The sequence below is a fragment of the Brienomyrus brachyistius genome, chromosome 8 (assembly GCF_023856365.1).
Source record: "Brienomyrus brachyistius isolate T26 chromosome 8, BBRACH_0.4, whole genome shotgun sequence".
Taxonomy (NCBI): Eukaryota; Metazoa; Chordata; class Actinopteri; order Osteoglossiformes; family Mormyridae; genus Brienomyrus; species Brienomyrus brachyistius.
In genome coordinates, this window is record NC_064540.1 from 16,444,944 (window position 1) to 16,463,344 (window position 18,401).

Below are 18,401 nucleotides of genomic sequence, written 5' to 3' on the forward strand. Positions count from 1 at the left end.
CTTCATTTTAATTAGGGCCCATTTAATGAGCTATCCTCATCCCTTTCTTTATTATTCACACAAATGTCACAGTTTGTGCAAATAAATGAACACGAGACCTCTAAAGGCACTTCTACACACCGCCTCCTCATGTGCGATCCACAAAGATGTTTGTGTTCACAGAGGTACTGAAGGTACACTCACGTACACAATTCCTAGCTGGTGTTGGGACTGTTTGGACACACAAATGCTGTCGTGAAACATTTATTTTTTTTAACCAAGTGGTTTATAATGGTAATATGGTATAATATTCTAATTACTACAAACCTCTTGGTTATACAGCAATATTTATGTATGTATGTGTGGTTTGCGTGCTGTAATATAGATTTTTCTTCTACAGAACCAACTAAGATCATTGTTCTGCCTCGAAACTCAGATGTCAGTGTGGAAGAGAGCGTGGTGTCAGGCTGCTCGAGATCCCACTGTACTGTACATCCCATGTTTAAATGGTTCTTTAATGGGAAAGCAGTCTATGTAAAAAAGCAGAAGCAGAATGTCAGAAGTCTATATACCTTGTTTACATATATAAGCATAGCTAGAATATGCAGAGACTTCTGTCCATTAATGTACCTGCAAATGTTTTTTTTTGGGAGGAGAGGGAGGACGGATTGACATTATTTCATTGGATGAGAACAAGCTTGATCTAAGAAGAGAATTATGTCTGTGTCTGGCTGGACCACAAAACGATTTAGTGTAATTACTTTGCGTACACTGGGATGGCATACAGTCTGAGCATATGAAGGATTTTTTAAATTCCGAGCATTACCTAACCGAGAAGTTCTCCATTCCACCCTCTAACTCCACTCATGTCTCCCACTGATAAATCCTATAGAGTGAGAAGAATTTCAGATCGGCCTCAATTTCAGAGTTTGTGCTGATGAGATTCACCTTGGTAGACATTTCCATCACCCCACAGTTTGACTGGCTGATGTTTCTTACGATACAAACCAACAATACGGGACTTCCTTCCATTTTACATTGGATGCACGTCTTTCTCATCCTCTGTTGGTAAGATTCTACTGGAGATCTGTTGCTCAGGAACATTCAACTAAAACATGTGGGAAAGTATGTGTGCATGGTCCACATAGCAGTGGACGGCACATCTGCAGTGGCAGAGCTGATTGTAGAAGGTAATCTCCTGTAATGCATTCAGCATGCTTGACTGGAACATGGATGGAATAATGCATCGAGAAACATGACAATATTTGGTAGAACATTCTGTATTACATAATGTGCTTCCAGGGCTTGATGTTAAATATCCACAGCTTGGTGTGAAGTTAGGAGTATCCAAAATCAATGCTTAAATCTCACACTTTGTGTTCATGAGGATCTATTGTATTCCCATGATGGAGAATCTCTAATCTGTCTCCTGAATAATAATCTAAACTTTCATGGTCAGAGAAGCCTCCTTTACATTATCTATCTACTTTACATAATCACTTTTTTAGCAGATCCTTTTACCCAAAGTAACATGAAATTTAGGAAGCAGGGTCAGGTAATTCCTATAGCCATTGGGGTTAAGGGTCTTGTTCAAGGGCCCAATGGTGAAATCACTCTGTAGATCTTGGGATTTGATCTGGTGACCTTCCGATGAAAAGCACGGCATCCTAACACACTGAGCTATACACCATCCCAACTGGCTATTCTTTTTTCTTTTTATGTGTACAATAGACCTACAAGGTCCCTTACGAATTGTGTCTGCAGTCTTTGTGTCTCAGGGCCTCCTTGTACTCTAGAAGGGCTTGTGGTTGAGGACATGGACATGATTGCCCAGCTGTCTTGGGGCACCGACCCCGATAACCACAGCCCTGTCACTGCAAACATCGTACAGGCCCATACACCCTATTCCATTGGATGGGAGTGAAAACGGGTATGGACAGTTAATGCAGAGTCATGATACCAAATGCTGGGATGCAGCTGTATGCAGCTGGGATAGTGGCTTCACACGTTTAATCCCATCAGAAAAATATCGAATACTGATTTGTTGCTATTAGATTAAATAGTGTGATGACTTCCATGTATAAAAATTCCAGTGACATTCCATAATTCATTATCGCTCTGATTTTTGTTTGCCTCTCTTTAATCCTCTTTGATAAAAGGCACCGTATAGAAGATACAATGAATCATTTAGAAGATGGACAGTACAGGCAGGTAATCCAGTATGGTGGCGCAACAGATGTGGATGAGAACTGCCATGTATTTCGACTCTGATTCTTGAATTCCTCGTTCGTGATTCTGTGACCTAGACAGATGTTTCGTATCCATTGTGGCTGAATTGAACCTCTAGGGAATCACATATTCAGGGTGGTTACCACAGGAGACCCCAGCAGGCCGTCGAAGCTGCTGAGGACCAAAGCGGCAGGAATTCCTAGTCTACTTTCATGCTTCGAAAAAGATTGTTCAAGCACAATGCAGATTAGGGATTTTTATGCGGTATATTTGTGGTGTGCAGTCACAGTCAGTAATTAAGGAATTTACACAGCATTTGACTCAAATTGCATATTTATGTATATCTGTAATCTGTATGCTTAGGTAAATTTTAAAGGGGGATTAATGTATTTTCTTGTCTGCTAAAATTTAAAAACATTGCACTTTTAAAATTACAGATATTTTGGACATCAGTACATTGAGAATCCAGTTAAGCTACGCACACATGATCGGAATCCTCCCTAATAATCACAATCTCCATAATCTGTGGCTCAATGTATCATTATAGTTTAAGATTACATACAGCTAACCCTAAGCTTTCCTTAATTAAAGTTAACTTATCGGGGAGTTGTGGTAACTTTCCATCCAGCTCTCTAAGGACCCCAGAAGAGTAGCCCTTCATATGCATCGCTGCCTTGTGTCTAGTGCCTGAAGCTGCACATCTCTGTGTCAGTGGTGGTGGAGAGTCAGGAGCAGCTGGTCATCAAATGGAAGCTAAGATTTACTAACAGCATTTTTATTACTGTATATATTCATTTATTAACTTGTACTATGACAGAATTGTCCCACTATAGTAATAATATGTATGATACATGACGATGATACAATATGCGCATGTAGCTAGGTTTAGTTTCTGTCATCCGATTTAATTTAGGGCAACAGCATATGGGCGCCTTGTGGTGTAACTTCTCTTGCCTTCATATGAGTATAACCTATACAGAAGTTCTCTTCTATCCGGTCCCAGAGGAGCTGCTCAGTGGGAATGGGTTCAGGGACGTTGGGGCACAAAAACCTGGATACAGACTCTGGTGGCGCCTGCTGATGTATAGATACACCTTTGGGAATGAGAGCATCCCACCTCTCTCCCCATTTTAGGTGAAAGCTGATGTCTATAGCAGTATGGGAGAAGGAACTTGAGTCACGCGGCCACCGTTTATTCAGCTGGGGAAGGTACTGTACAGAAGCGTTGCTTCTACTGTGTTCAGATATTCATTTGCTTATTTGCAGGAGTGTACCTGCAAATTCTGGCCCCCCTAAGAAAATGTCACCTTCCCCCCCCATCTAAGTAATTTTACGTATCCAGTGGCCCCTTTCAGGTGGCAGACCCCCTGAATCTGGCTCGGTATCCATGCCCCTCTTACTCCCCTGCTTATTTGTAACTAATTATGAAATGAATCGGCTTTACACTGGAGAGGAAAATGCCAATAGTTATATTAATTGCTGTTAAAAGACTGAAACCAAATGTATTAATCACTTATTCTGCCTCAGAGCTGAGTGATTTCCTAAGAACAAGCTTGAGCACATAAACATGAAGAAAGAATTGTGCATGAGATAAGTGAATATAAAAGCTAGCAGATGTGTAGAGTTTTCCCATCCATCCTGCGTAGAACCTTCAGAGCGGTATGGGTACGGCGTGCCTCGTAAGTCAAGAGCTACCAGAGAACCAGACCACTGGAAAGCCAGCGATGGACAAATTCGGGGCTATGAATCAGAGCAGAGAGACAGGCCCTTTCTGAGAGTATGGCAACTCGTTCAGTGCCTGCATTTGCATGACAGTGTATAATCTCAGCTCAACTGTCGCATTTAGCGTGATGAAGAATAATCTTTCAAAATTAGTCACCTTATTTAATAATTTTCTGATTCGCTTGAACGGTCTAGCATCACAGAAGCAGACGCAGAAAACATGCTGCATTGAGTGATAAAAAATAAATTGAAGAAGAGAGACAATGAGGCAACCAAAAGAGGGAAAAAAGGCAAGAAAAGTGAATGCAGAAAAAGAGGTATAAAGATGCAAGGTCTACAGCCACATTGATTCTCTGAACAGTTTAGCAGTTTTTTAATTTAATTATTTTTTTCGTTTTGTTGTTTGCCTTCCCTGTAAGGTTGCCTCGTACCTCCTGAATTTTCCCAAGGCCCCTTTATTGGCCCAGAATCCCCGTGTTCTGCCTGCGATGGCGAAGAGGGATCAGCCTCTTCATAATACTCGAGATGACCCAGCTGCTGTGGGGATTTTTATGAATTTCCCCCCTATAGCAGTGTTAATTTGACAAACGCTGTGTGGCCGCAGGGACAGAGGGAAGGCAGCGTATGTCCTTTGCTGGCTGCTTCTGTTTGCCTAGGTGGCCGACTGGGAGGAAGGGGGACTGGAGAGGGAGTAGCGGGCAGACACAGCTGCCAGATTCGCAGGTCTGAAGGGCAGCACTGCGTACCTCATCACAGCCCAGGCTCGCCATTGTGCTGGCTCTCACCCTCCAAGTGCCCCTGTCAGTGTTACCACCAGGAGGCGACGTGAGTCTGCGTCCAGGAGGACAGATACGTCTCTTTAATATGAACTAAACTTGTCGGCATTTTTTATTTGTTTGTGTTGAACTACAGTAAAATGGTCTTCCATTTATCCATCCATCCATGCATCCGACTTCCATCCTTTTGTCCTGAGCAGTCAGCTGAGCAGCATTGACTGCATATATTTCCGCTAAATTTTTTACTGAGAGTAATAAATTTTTTTTATGAAAATAATTGCAACAGTACCAGTTTGAGGCAAAATTGGATGTACAGGTTTCAGGACAGATTCTAATATGTACCATACACAAAAGTAGTTTGGAAGTATTCAAAGAAAATGCAATGTTTTCAAACTGAAGATTAGAGCGTTTGGAAAGTTTTTTTTTTTTTAAGAAAGTCTGCAGTACTGTGAGAACCTTAAAAGTAAGAAGGATAGTTAGATTACGACACTTGAGCTTTGTTAAGCAGAGAGATCTAGATGGTTTCACAAATGGTCAACCTTACCGTCTTAACTTGCGCAATTACCTTGCGTATGAATTTGAACATTGTCATTGTTAACATACACAAAATGATAAAATATATCCAAAATCCTCATTGGGGGATATCTGTGAGGTAATTTCAGTTAATAAGATAATCTTGAAATTAAACGTACACAAAAATGAATAGGCATCAATTAAACCTAAATCAGAGCTAAAGTTTCTCACAGATTTTTTTTTAATCCCAAATGTTCCTAGTTTTGTGACATTCACAGATTGGATTCTCAGCGGCCTCTGATTAGAGAATCTGCTTAAATGTAGACCGTAGCCCACATATGAATGAATATGATTGTGATATTCCCCTTCAAAAGATCCTGACAATTCTAATACATATTTCACAACACATCATATATTAAAGGCCTGGTATGTCTTACTGCATGCTCCTCAGCTGAGACACTGGTAATCCTCAGTTTTAACATCACTAAATCATAACTGAGCAGGATTTACTAAAATATATCTAGCTGTTTATTATAAATATTAAATTTTTTGTTGCCGTTACTGCTAAGTCAGGCACCAGGGAAAATTGAGTGAAACCTGACAAACTAAAGTTGTTCTGAGCTGGAATCCCATGAAAGCAGGTGGGGAATGAATCAGAGTTAACAGGATTCAAGGTAACAGTCTCATTGTAGGAAGTCCCCCTCCACCTCAACCCCCGGAAACATCTCTTCATGTGTTTACGCCTTGATTGATTTTTTTTTCCAATAGTAGACAGGACCGCATAATTAAGCAAAGCAAGATAAGCGAGTATTATTCTGCCAGCTTAAATAAACACTGAGCCACCATTGGTATATTGCCGTCATTCCACCCTGCTGTAACAGCAGCCATTAGCCTCGATCAAATGGTCGGATGTAATGTTCCCCACAGCCAGAGGCCCAACAGGAATTTCCATTTGCTTTACAAATCAGCCTGCTGTGCCGCATTGGCCAAGAAAAACACTAACATTGTCCACAAATATTTTATATTGACCAGTAATGTTTTATGCCCTGTGTAAAAATGAAATTTAGCAACCATTTAAATAAAAATGTTTATTTGATTTACATTTAGGGCCGGCATTAATCTTGAGGAATGTCACTAAAGTGAAGTGACATCAGCAGTCCTTAGCAAATCTGTGCTTAAGACCCGTAAGTCAAAGCCCTGGGTGAGCAGGCCACAGTGCACTGTGGGTAATGAGGCAGCAGCCTCCATTCGCTGACAGCCGAAGCAGTAGTGAGAGATTAAAGAGTTTCGAGAGAAAAGAAGCAGCTCCGCTCATGTGTGTGTGAAGGTGAGCTGGTGGTTCTCTTAGAAGCTGTTTCTGTATGAAAGTGCCTCACATGCAGTATCAGGATCACTGCACACTGGGTTCACCACAGTCTCCACTGATGATCATTTTAAGTTCATGCCATCATTAAATTGTCTGAAGATGTCATTTTTGCATCCAGTAAGTTAGCTTTTTAAGTCTCTCCTACCTGTTTTTTTTCTGAGTAGATTATTGTTTTTTAAGTCTTTATTTTATTGTTCACATGTTTTTATAACTTATATAAAATAAATATTTAAGAGTCTGTTCATTTTAAAGTAAAAGTAGTTGTAGCCCAGACTACTTCAGCTCTGTTCAGTTCGGTCAGTTTGAGTGCTCTCATTTTATATTAGTGGACATATTTTCTAACTTTTTAAAATATAAGTTAAACACTGATATTGCAGAGAAGTAATAACAAATGTACTGGAAAGGTTTTGAAAATGTGTTTTCATCCAGGTTGCTGGCGATGGATTTTCATGTAGAATTCCATGTAAAGTTGTATTTTATTTGCAGTGGTTTACCTGTATTGTTTCTTTGAGGAAACCTACTTGTAAGATTCGTAGTTGGAGGTACTAGGGATATAATCAGTGAACAATGTCTGCCGCTCTCCCATTTAGGACGCCAAATAATCAATGTCTTTTACATTATTGAAGAATTAAGAATAACCTTTGTCTTGCCAAATGATAAATGAAAAAAAAATGGAGGAAACTGGTAGACCGAGAGGGGAGAAAAGAAAAAGCCTGAAATGCGGATTGAAGCCCAAACCCTCATGGTGTGTGCAAATAGTTCTAGCCTCATAGCTGCAGTCGCAGTTAAATCGATGGTCAAACAGTCAGTTTTATCTAAAGCGGTTACAATTGCAGTTGATGTTCAGCCAAGTTCCTTAATCATTACAACGCCGGCGACAATCTCAGTGCAGGCACTGGCGAAGTGTTTTCGCTTTTTCATCCAGGTGGTTTACCGTCAGGGCAGGCAAAGCTGGAGCAGTGTACTAGAGGCTGCAGTTAACTTCTAATGATGACTTCCACCTCCTCCTCCTCTCCTTCCTCTTCCTCCTCCTCCAACTGATAAGTAAGGGGGTGAGGGCATGGGCACTGGTCCCATCAGGATATCCCTGGTGTCCAGTAAGACTTCACCCTGTCTCGTCTCATTCATTAAAGCTCTATCAACTGAACGGATTCAGTTAATTCATTCCTTCATACCTCTATACATTTATACGATATTTTTCCTATGTTCGATCATATCTGCATGTGCCTTGCATTTACTGTATGATTGTTTGTTTTGTATTTACATTTAAAGCAGATAAAATATGATGTAGTTATATATCTACAGTGTATAGAACAAACTCCCTGCCATGTTTCCTAAAGGGCCAGGGTATGAATGTAAAAATGTGATCTCGGTCAATTTTTTGCTAATATACAGTATTATTTATTTGTTTGTTTTCTGTTTTAGGTGTTCATCCAAGGGGCCATTTTTGTTGCAATGCCAATATTTTCACGGTGATGATTATAATATCTTCAAGATGTATCCATGTAAGATAAATCCACATACGTTTTACAATCTTAGTTCTATCTCAGTAAAGACTTTACATCTTCATTACCTCACGCTTGGATATAATCATAGCTATATTAATTAATGAGAGTAACTGTGCTGAGCTTTGCTGGGTCAGAGTTCCCACGAAGAATTAGTAACTGTGAAAACTCAGAATACTAAGTGACATGACTTTAACAGAAGACTAAATGCCACTCTTGTTTTGAATCCTGCTTATTAAAAAAACCTGCCTGCATACTGCAAGTGCTACTGAGCACAGAGTAATGGAGACTTCATTGACAGTCACCTGCAGTCTTCATGGGAAAAAATCATTTTTTTCCTTTCCAGTCAAAGTCTCTTGTGTGACCTAATTCACAATCATCAGTGAGTAAAACCCAGACGAGAACATAAACAAATTCAAAATATCAGAAATATGATTTCAAGTTTTATAACAATTTATTCAGTATATTTATACAATTAAGGAAATACTGCTGTCAGATGAAGCTAAGCACTGCCATTGGAGAGAATCATATGGCAAAAAATAAAAGGTATAAAACAAGCAGAATGCGAATGCTTTAATAACCCCTGTGCCTTTAAATAAAACGTCCCACGTGCTAAAAAGCAGAAGGGAAGCTACTGGAAGGCAGAGACAGACACATTCTGCACTGGCAGTGAACAGAAAGGAAGCTAATGGAAGGCAGAGACAGACACAGTCCGCACTGGCAGCGAGCAGAAAGGAAGCTATTGGAAGGCAGAGACAGACACAGTCCGCACTGGCAGTGAGCAGAAAGGAAGCTACTGGAAGGCAGAGACAGACACAGTCCGGACTGGCAGTGAGCAGAAGGGAAGCTAATGGAGGGCACAGACAGACACAGTCTGCACTGGCAGTGAGCAGAAGGGAAGCTAATGGAAGGCAGAGATAGACACAGTCCGCACTGGCAGTGAGCAGAAGGGAAGCTATTGGAAGGCAGAGACAGACACAGTCCGCACTGGCAGTGGGCAGAAGGGAAGCTAATGGAGGGCACAGACAGACACAGTCTGCATTCGCAGTGAGCAGAAGCTCTCCAGAGGAGTCTGCACTCCCCCTCACTCGCCTCCTCCCCAGTTCTCCTCTCAAACCAGCTGGCACTCCGTTATCTGGATACTTTACAAGCAGGGGGCCATTTAACTGTAAAATTCATCATGGGGCATCGTAAGTGTAAAAGTTAGCTCTCTTATTTCCAAGCCAGCTCCCACTGGCTTGCTTGCCTCGCTTAAAGCTTTTCAGAACTTGTGACTTTAGTTTAGTTCAAGCCCCGTCTGGAAAGACAATACTGTGAAGTGGTGGAATAATGTCAAGGTATATAAGTACATTCAGACTGAAAGATGACTATGTAATCTTTGAGACTGAATACATTCACACATACATGCCTGTGTGTGGATTATGTTTATATTACATTTTGGGGACCAAATGTTCCCCACAATGTAATAAAAACCTGTTATTTTGATGTCGTTGAGACCATTTTTCAGGTCCCCAAAAAGATCTGTGACTGCGATCAAAAAACTAATATTGCCAAAAGTCTCATATTCTGTTTGCCTACTTATGGCTAAGGTTAGGGCTGGGTGGGGGGTAGCCCTTCCGTTACAATGTGCTAGACAGGACAGCTGTCATTCACACGGCCTGGTCACCCATCACCCTGTCAGCAGATGATGGTTTCCGCTTCTCAGGTGACTTTCAGGAGGTATGGCTGACCATCAGCACCCCAAATCTTGCCGTTTCAGAGCTGCTCTGACTCAGCCGTCTGGCCATATTGATCTGGCCCTTATTAAAGACTCTGGGATCTTCGCCCCTGTCCGTTTCTCCTACATTCAACATGTCAAGTTACAAATGTTAGCTTACCATGTAATATATCCCAGACCTTGACCTGATCTGATTGTACTAGATGGTCAACATTATTCATCCATCCATCCATCCATCCTCCAAACCGCTTATCCTACTGGGTCGCGGGGGGTCCGGAGCCTATCCCGGAAGCAATGGGCACGAGGCAGGGAACAACCCAGGATCGGGGGCCAGCCCATTGCAGGGCACACTCACACACCATTCACTCACACATGCACACCTATGGGCAATTTAGCAACTCCAATTAGCCTCAGCATGTCTTTGGACTGTGGGGGGAAACCGGAGTACCTGGAGGAAACCCCACGACGACATGGGGAGAACATGCAAACTCCACACATATGTGACCCACGCGGATACTCAAACCCGGGTCCCAGAGGTGTGAGGCAACAGTGCTAACCACTGCACCACCATACCGCCCCCTATATATATATATATATATATATATATATATATATATGTCAATACACAATTTATAATTTATTGGAATTCCTTTTAACAGCTTTGCTTACCAACATCAGTTTACTCCTTTTTTGGAACTTGAAATATTATATATTTTATAGTAAAGGCTTATTTTTTAGCAATACGATTGTTATTTCCAGCAGATATGCACCGCTGGTTTAATACCACTGGGGTAATATGTAAGAATATCTCTGAGATGATTATGCAGTTATATAAATTTTCATATTGAAAAATGTCATTCTCCTACAAAAATGCTTCATTTTTAAAGAATAATAATTTTATCGATATCAAAACAAAATTAAAACTACTTATTCAGGAGTAATTGAGAATGTATTATGTGGAAATAGGAGGCTGTTCGTTATTGTAACAAGGAAGAGCTGTACCCACACATTCATGCGTAAGTATTTCTTTGTAGCTCATCTCTATGACATGGAAGTCCTCCCTCACCACGTATCAGTGACCGCAGTCCCAGGGTGCTTCCGGCTTGCTGTGAAGCCTGTGTAAGGCAGCAAAGACCAGCTTCAGTGGCCCAGGACAAGCTGCAGGCTACAGTAGAAAACTTTCATTAGCTGACTGGAGTGACCTTTTCAGTTAGAGACAAGTCTGCACACACATTTACGTGTATATATCTGTTTGATTACCTGGTAAATAGTCTGTGGGATTTGCAGACTACCCCAACGCTTTTGATGTGGCTAATTTTAGGTTTATAAGGGAATAATATAGATTTGCCCTATGATTTCTCGCATGAGCATGAGAGTCTGAACGCGCGAGTGTCACGTCAGAGGCGTGAAAGTCAGCAACCCAGAAACTGACACCTCTGCAAGGTTTTGGACCGAACACTGTGCGCAACAAAGGCAATCTGTAGTGTTTGTCAAACACCTGGGAACCTCACCACAGCCTCAGAGACGTGGATGTCGTGAAGCAGAGCATTTTCAGTTTTGGGGAGAGGTGGGTTAACATACTATTAATATGACAACTATACGTGCAGCAAAGCATTCTTATGTAACCAAATGAAACTGGACTTGGCCGTGACCTCAAATCCTTCCGAGGATAACCCAGAAGAGCCCATCTAATGACCCCATATGGTAGCTGTGCTAGAATCTGCAGAACATGCGGAGATCACTGATGCGATCTCAAGGTGCGAGTCGATATGAGATGGTGTGAGGCGCTTGGACCTGCACCGAGAGGTGAAAAATTTAAAGCAAAGCTCCCTCTAGAAGGTGATAAAAGCCCAACTCCTGCTCTTTGCATGGGGGCTGTTCTACATACATCATCCCAGAAACGGACCGTAAATCCATTGCATTTTTAAAATTCCTGAAACCTTCCCTTTGGAGATCGCTGTGTGTCCCAGTGACAAAAAGGACTACCAGTCTGTTCCAAGTTCAGGCACTATATCCCTACCTGCTTCCAGATCCGCCTTCACCCTGCCTGCCCAGACCAGCAAAGACTTGCTGTCCCCGAGGATGGATGACCTTTCTGTGTGAAATATTCATCAGGTTTTGCACTTATGTCTTCATCTATTGTAATTGGCCATTAAACATTTAACTTAATCTATCAAAACATTTTTTATGATAATTTGAAAAGATATAGCTGTTGCTTAAAAGTACAAAAGAACATGATTCATTATTTAAAGGCATTTTTATTAAACATAAATAAAATAATGCTGTATATCTTATACTGTATGGTATACAAATGAATAAATATAGGTGTTTCTATGAATGTATGATTTCAAATGTTTTCACATTGTTTATAAAGCAGTATTTCATTCAAAGTCATTGAATTTGTAATATTCTACTGTTCAATATTAATAAGTCCTCTTTAGCATTTTTTGTGTGTTTTTTTCTTTGAATAAGAAATGTGCATTTAGTAAGTGTACCTGTCTGAAGCTGCCTTTTAACTTTACAATACTTCTAAAAGTCAGACTACAAAATATGAAGAATAGGAAAGTAGACTTCAGCTGGAGCACGCGGAGGTGTTCCAGCCAGACGTGTCAGGCGCCCTGACAGCTCAGTGTCGGGATAACCACATTAATCTGCAGAGAGCCGCTCTGACTCAGGTATGCCAAAGGATTAAAATGTCTGCACCTAAAAGAGAGCAAGGCGACGGGAACATTAGCTGCTTTCCATATGCACAATTAGGCAAAGTTATAAAATCTGCATATAAAAATTAAGTAAAACTGAAAAGCAGTTTGTTGCAAGTCCATAGTCGATTATCCAGCTTACCCAGCCTGATACTGATAAGACGGTAATAGTGGCCATTTGTTTCCTTTTACAGAAATAGAAAATTTGAAATTAAATGGAACACAAAACAAATGTCATTATTTTGGCACAATCCTATATAACACTTCAGATAGACCAAATGTCCCCATAACGTGAGGAATACCGGTTTGTTGACCTTATGCAGACCAGTTTACCGCATTAGCATTTTTCCCATAGAAATGAATAAGGGGTCCCCACAAAGATATCATAACAGGTCTGTGTGTGTGTGTGTGTGTGTGTGTGTGTGTGTGTGTGTGCGTGCGTGTGTGTTTTCCTGTGGACTGGCATCCTGTCAAGGCTGTAAACCTGTCCTGTGCAGCCCAGGTTAGCCTCCCCTGTAAGCCAGCCCTGTGCAACCCGGGTTAGTCTCCCCTGTAAGCCTGTCCTGCGCAGCCCAGGTTAGCCTCCCCTGTAAGCCTGTCCTGCGCAACCCAGGTTAGCCTCCCCTGTAAGCCTGTCCTGCGCAGCCCAGGTTAGCCTCCCCTGTAAGCCTGTCCTGCGCAACCCAGGTTAGCCTCCCCTGCAAGCCTGTCCTGCGCAGCCCAGGTTAGTCTCCCCTGTAAGCCTGTCCTGCGCAGCCCAGGTTAGCCTCCCCTGTAAGCCTGTCCTGCGCAGCCCAGGTTAGCCTCCCCTGTAAGCCTGTCCTGCGCAACCCAGGTTAGCCTCCCCTGCAAGCCTGTCCTGTGCAGCCCAGGTTAGCCTCCCCTGCAAGCCTGTCCTGCGCAGCCCAGGTTAGCCTCCCCTGTAAGCCTGTCCTGCGCAACCCAGGTTAGCCTCCCCTGCAAGCCTGTCCTGCGCAGCCCAGGTTAGCCTCCCCTGTAAGCCTGTCCTGCGCAACCCAGGTTAGCCTCCCCTGCAAGCCTGTCCTGTGCAGCCCAGGTTAGCCTCCCCTGTAAGCCTGTCCTGCGCAGCCCAGGTTAGTCTCCCCTGTAAGCCTGTCCTGCGCAGCCCAGGTTAGTCTCCCCTGTAAGCCTGTCCTGCGCAACCCAGGTTAGCCTCCCCTGCAAGCCTGTCCTGTGCAGCCCAGGTTAGCCTCCCCTGTAAGCCTGTCCTGCGCAACCCAGGTTAGCCTCCCCTGTAAGCCTGTCCTGCGCAGCCTGGGTAAGTCTGCCCTGTAAGCCTGCCCTATGCAGCCTGGGTTAGTCTCCCCTGTAAGCCTGCCCTGTGCAGTCTGGGTTATTCTCCCTTGTATGCCTGCCCTGCGCAGCCCAGGTTAGTCTCCCCTGTAAGCCTGCCCTGCGCAACCCGGGTTAGTCTCCCCTGTAAGCCTGCCCTGCGCAGCCCAGGTTAGTCTCCCCTGTAAGCCTGCCCTGCGCAGCCCAGGTTAGTCTCCCCTGTAAGCCTGGCCGGTGCAGCCCAGGTTAGTTAGATGGATGGGGTAAGAAAGGCAAGTTCAAGTTCGGTCCTTAGGATACGTCACTGGTCACAAGCAAGAGAGTGAACTCAGGCCAGATTTCTATGCATAGCTAGAGGAGAAGGAGAAGATCATTCTTTGATACACAAAGGAAGGGAAAATGTAAAAGGCCAGAATAGAAATTAATCATTTCAGTGATAGAATAGGGTTGTCTCTCGTTGCAATTGCTGGGGAAAATGATAGGAATGGAACTGCTGATATAATGAATGGTTAAGGTGAACTGTGCCTATTATGCCTTCAAAAGACTCTTGGGGTTTCACTGTTTCTCATTAATTATCCTCAGCTTCTCCAAACACCTGTATATTAAAGATAAAATTGCATGTCAGTTTCACTGTCCCATTTAATTGGAAATTACAACACTGCGTGCTTTCATTTCCGCGCATGGCAATGGCATCTGTGTGGCGCGGTCATTCCGCGCTCTACACCAGCCACAAGGCCACGAGCCTCAGTCCTCAAGGCCCTAGAATAAATCAGGGGGAAAGGCGCTGCCACAGTAAATGCATTATAAAATAGTATTACAATATTACATAATATAATGCATTATGCATACACACTGCTTGTTCTTGCTAACGACAACAAAATGCTCAAATGTTGTATTTGCTTATTCATTTCTGTCCAGTACAAAGATCATAATAAATATTAGTATTATATATTACAATATTCATATTACATATTTTATAAATCGGACTAATGCACCTTGGAAATGCACTGCAATGCATTTTTTCCTTAGTGCATTTATTATTTCATTATCATTGTAAAATGCATAAATAAACATACACAGCAAATATGAAGAATATGAAGAGTGGGGCAGAGAAAGGACGATCGCACGGCAGACATAGCTCAGACACGGAAAGGTGAGCGTATGTGCGTGACTTCATATGTTTGCACTTATTCGGTATAGATGATGAACACCAGGAGTGTGACTTTCGGTAGAATGCGAAATCATTGGTCAGTGTTGGAATGAAACTCAAATGTTTTTTTATTTGTCCAGTTCCTTGCAATAGTGATAAATTACCATGTCTGAATGCTACTATTCCCCTTTGATATCTTTTCCATGCCATCCATCCATCCATCAATCCATCCATCAGTCTTCCAGCCACTTACTGTACCTGGTCTCATACAACACAGGGCATAAGGCTGGAGTATACAGTACACTGGGTAGGCGTACCATACAGATCATTTAATAAATATTCAGTCAATTCAACACATTTTTAAGTCTTATTAGAATTCAGTTTAAGTCTTATTAGACATTAGACTTCTAACAGTGAAATGCATGTTTATTTTGACAATGGTCTCCACTGGTTTGATCACTGATGCTTACAGGCTTTTCTTCTCATGCACACAGTCCAGTTCTCCTCAGAGAATTTCACCGTCAGTCCCTATTTCGTATTTAGCTGTTACTACATTAGCTGTAACCTGCAATTTCCATCTGTCATTTTGATATATTATAGCTTTTATAGTCATGTTCCACACATACTCCTGTGTTATATGAAGCACTTCTTAAATGTACAACTTCATCTGACAATTATATCTATAAAAATATTACGTAATAAAGATGCAAGAGTAGCGAGCACATAAGAGAGAGACCAGGCGCGGGCTTGCTAACAGTGCAGACTAGAACCATGTGTGCATCTGTGCAGATGTTCTTACTGGGGGAGTAGCTAGACATACCCACCCCCCCACCCCCCTCCCCCACATTACATTACATTAATTTTATTATTTTAAGTTTTCAAAGGTCCCTGTAAAGCCAGCAAGAGCACCTGCAGCATTATTCATATAAGCCATGCTAAGCTAAGCTAGGCTAACATAATAGCTCTTCAGTCTGGATGTAAATACAAAAAGGACACTCCTTATATTGGTTTTTGTACCGTTTCATAGACTAGGAGTCTGATAGCTGTAGCCTTTGCCACCGACCATAAGATAGAAAGCACACATCTTTCGACCTGAGATTGCATTCTATATTTCAGGCATTAATCAGCTCAGTTAGATAAGTCTTATAAAGCCTTTCAAGGGAGGAGAATATTGAAACCCATTCTGAACGTAACATGAGGTCAGTAGAGCAATATAAGAACAGGTGTAATGTGGTCATATTTTCTGCTTTGGCTGACAATTCTCGCATCATTTTAAATTTGCTGCAGGGCAAGTTTTCGCAGTTTGTACTCGCTGAGAGTAAGGCATCGCACGTCTCTGATCTGCCGTAAACAAATGCATCTATTCATTTTCAGTATCTCGATCAGAAAGGAATCTTGCATTTTAGTTTGTTTCCGAGCGGTAAGAAGCATAGCCAGAGGGAGATCGAGAACTCAGATGAGTGTGAGAGGGACAGACCAAATGTCACCATGACGCAACAAAAACAAGGGTTAACAGGCGACAGTGAGATGCTCTGATCTTTGTTGTTACTTCCATGTAATAAAACTTTCAGGGTTTAAAGGCAGATCATTTTCTCTCATCAGTTTTTTTTTTTTTGACTTTGCATTATTAAAGCAATTTGTTAAAGAGACTAGGACTGTTCAAACATTTTTATATATTCAGCGTAAGTATGAAATTGAATTTCATACTTTCTTTAATTTACCTGGGTCACACAAGGTTCAATTCCCTCCCCCCCCGTGCCGTTTGAATGCATTCTCTGTGCAGTGTGTGCTTCCTCCTACAAAGACATGCAGTATGGCCGAATGGAGTCTCTAAAATGCCCGTAGCATGTATGTGTTGCGGTGGACAGGCCTCCCCTGCAGGTTGTGCCCTGCCTCATGCCCTGTGCTGTCCACTGTAGGCTCCACCCCCCATAACCCTGTCCAGAATAGGTGTTTAGAAGATAGATGGATTACATCTACCTAAGCAGAACCATAAAATAATCCTGGCCCCAGCACTGACCCCTGTGGGATGGCACATCTCAGGAAGGTGATGGAGCACCAGCAGCAAAAAGGGCTGGGAGGAAGGGAGGGGGGGCTCTAGTGCGCATAGATCTGCGTCCTGGGGGAGGAGGTTCACCCCCAGAGCCCCAGTTGTCAAAAAGGTCAGCAGACTGCCCACAGGGCACAGGGAGGAAGAGAAGGCGAGGATCGAATGTGCAAATGGGGAGGAACCGGCGCAGAGAACAGGGGAAACAGCTGCTGCCCCATCCTGAGTGTGAGGCCGGGCCCTGCCACCTCCCCCCCGAAGGCTGCCAACTGCTGCGCCCACTGGCACCTCAGCCACGCCCTGCCACGATGCACCAACCTACAGCCCCTCGCCGGGCAAAGGACACAGCATTCACGGTTAAATTAAATACTGGCAATAATTTTCTCCTTGTTACCTGCCTGGTATGTGACAGTCTCCAGACGGTGCAGAACCCAGAGAGGAGACGCAGTTATGAGGATGGGGTGTAGCCCTAAGGCTGGGATGACTCAGACATGCTGGATGAATGCCCAAAGGTTCTACTAGCTTGAATCCGGACAGCTGTATAGACACAGCTGTGTCCATCTTAACCGTACTAGTGGGACCCTGCAAGATGTCCCAGCCTCTAACCTGGTCTTCTGCTTCCTACCAGATGTCCCAGCCACTGGTCTGCTCCTCCATACCCTGCCGGACATCCCAGCCGCTAGCCTGCTCCTCCACACCCTGCCGGACATCCCAGTCGCTAGCCTGCTCCTCCACACCCTGCCGGACATCCCAGCTGCTAGCCTGCTCCTCCACACCCTGCCGGACATCCCAGCTGCTAGCCTGCTCCTCCACACCCTGCCGGACATCCCAGCTGCTAGCCTGCTCCTCCACACCCTGCCGGACATCCCAGCTGCTAGCCTGCTCCTCCGCACCCTGCTGGGCATCCCAGCCTCTAAGTTGCTCCTCCGCACCCTGCCGGACATCCCAGCCTCTAAGCTGCTCCTCCGCACCCTGCCAGATGTCCCAGGCACTAGCCTGCTCCTCCACGCTCTGTCAGACAGCTGCTAGCCTGCTCCTCTGTGCCCCATTGGACATCCCAGTCATTAGCCTGCTCAGCCATAGTCATCCTGATGCAGCAGGCACCAGTTTACAAGTCAGTGGTCAGGGTGACATAAATAGCACTGTCCGTTTATGTTCCTGAGGTGGCCATCCAGACTTTGCCAGCTGCTGACCCTATGGCAGATATCCAGATTTCATGTCTGCTACCTGAAGCAGGTCTGACGTGGTCACCAGCTGTCTCTGTTCCTAACTTTGCCCACATCAGGGATGCTGCCACTCAGTGTTCCTGATGCAACCAAGGGTGGATGGTCAGATGCTGCCCTTAATTTAGTGCTCTTTGCCTTTGCCCAATAAGAAAACTTCAACAGCAGGGTGCCTGGTATGA

General features: G+C 43.5%; 1 pseudogene; it reads left to right on the plus strand.

Annotated features, from left to right (window-relative positions):
* Positions 1 to 18,025, plus strand: part of LOC125747774 (contactin-3-like) — a 35,343-nt pseudogene extending 17,318 nt beyond the window's left edge.
* The last annotated feature ends 376 nt before the right edge of the window (positions 18,026 to 18,401 follow it).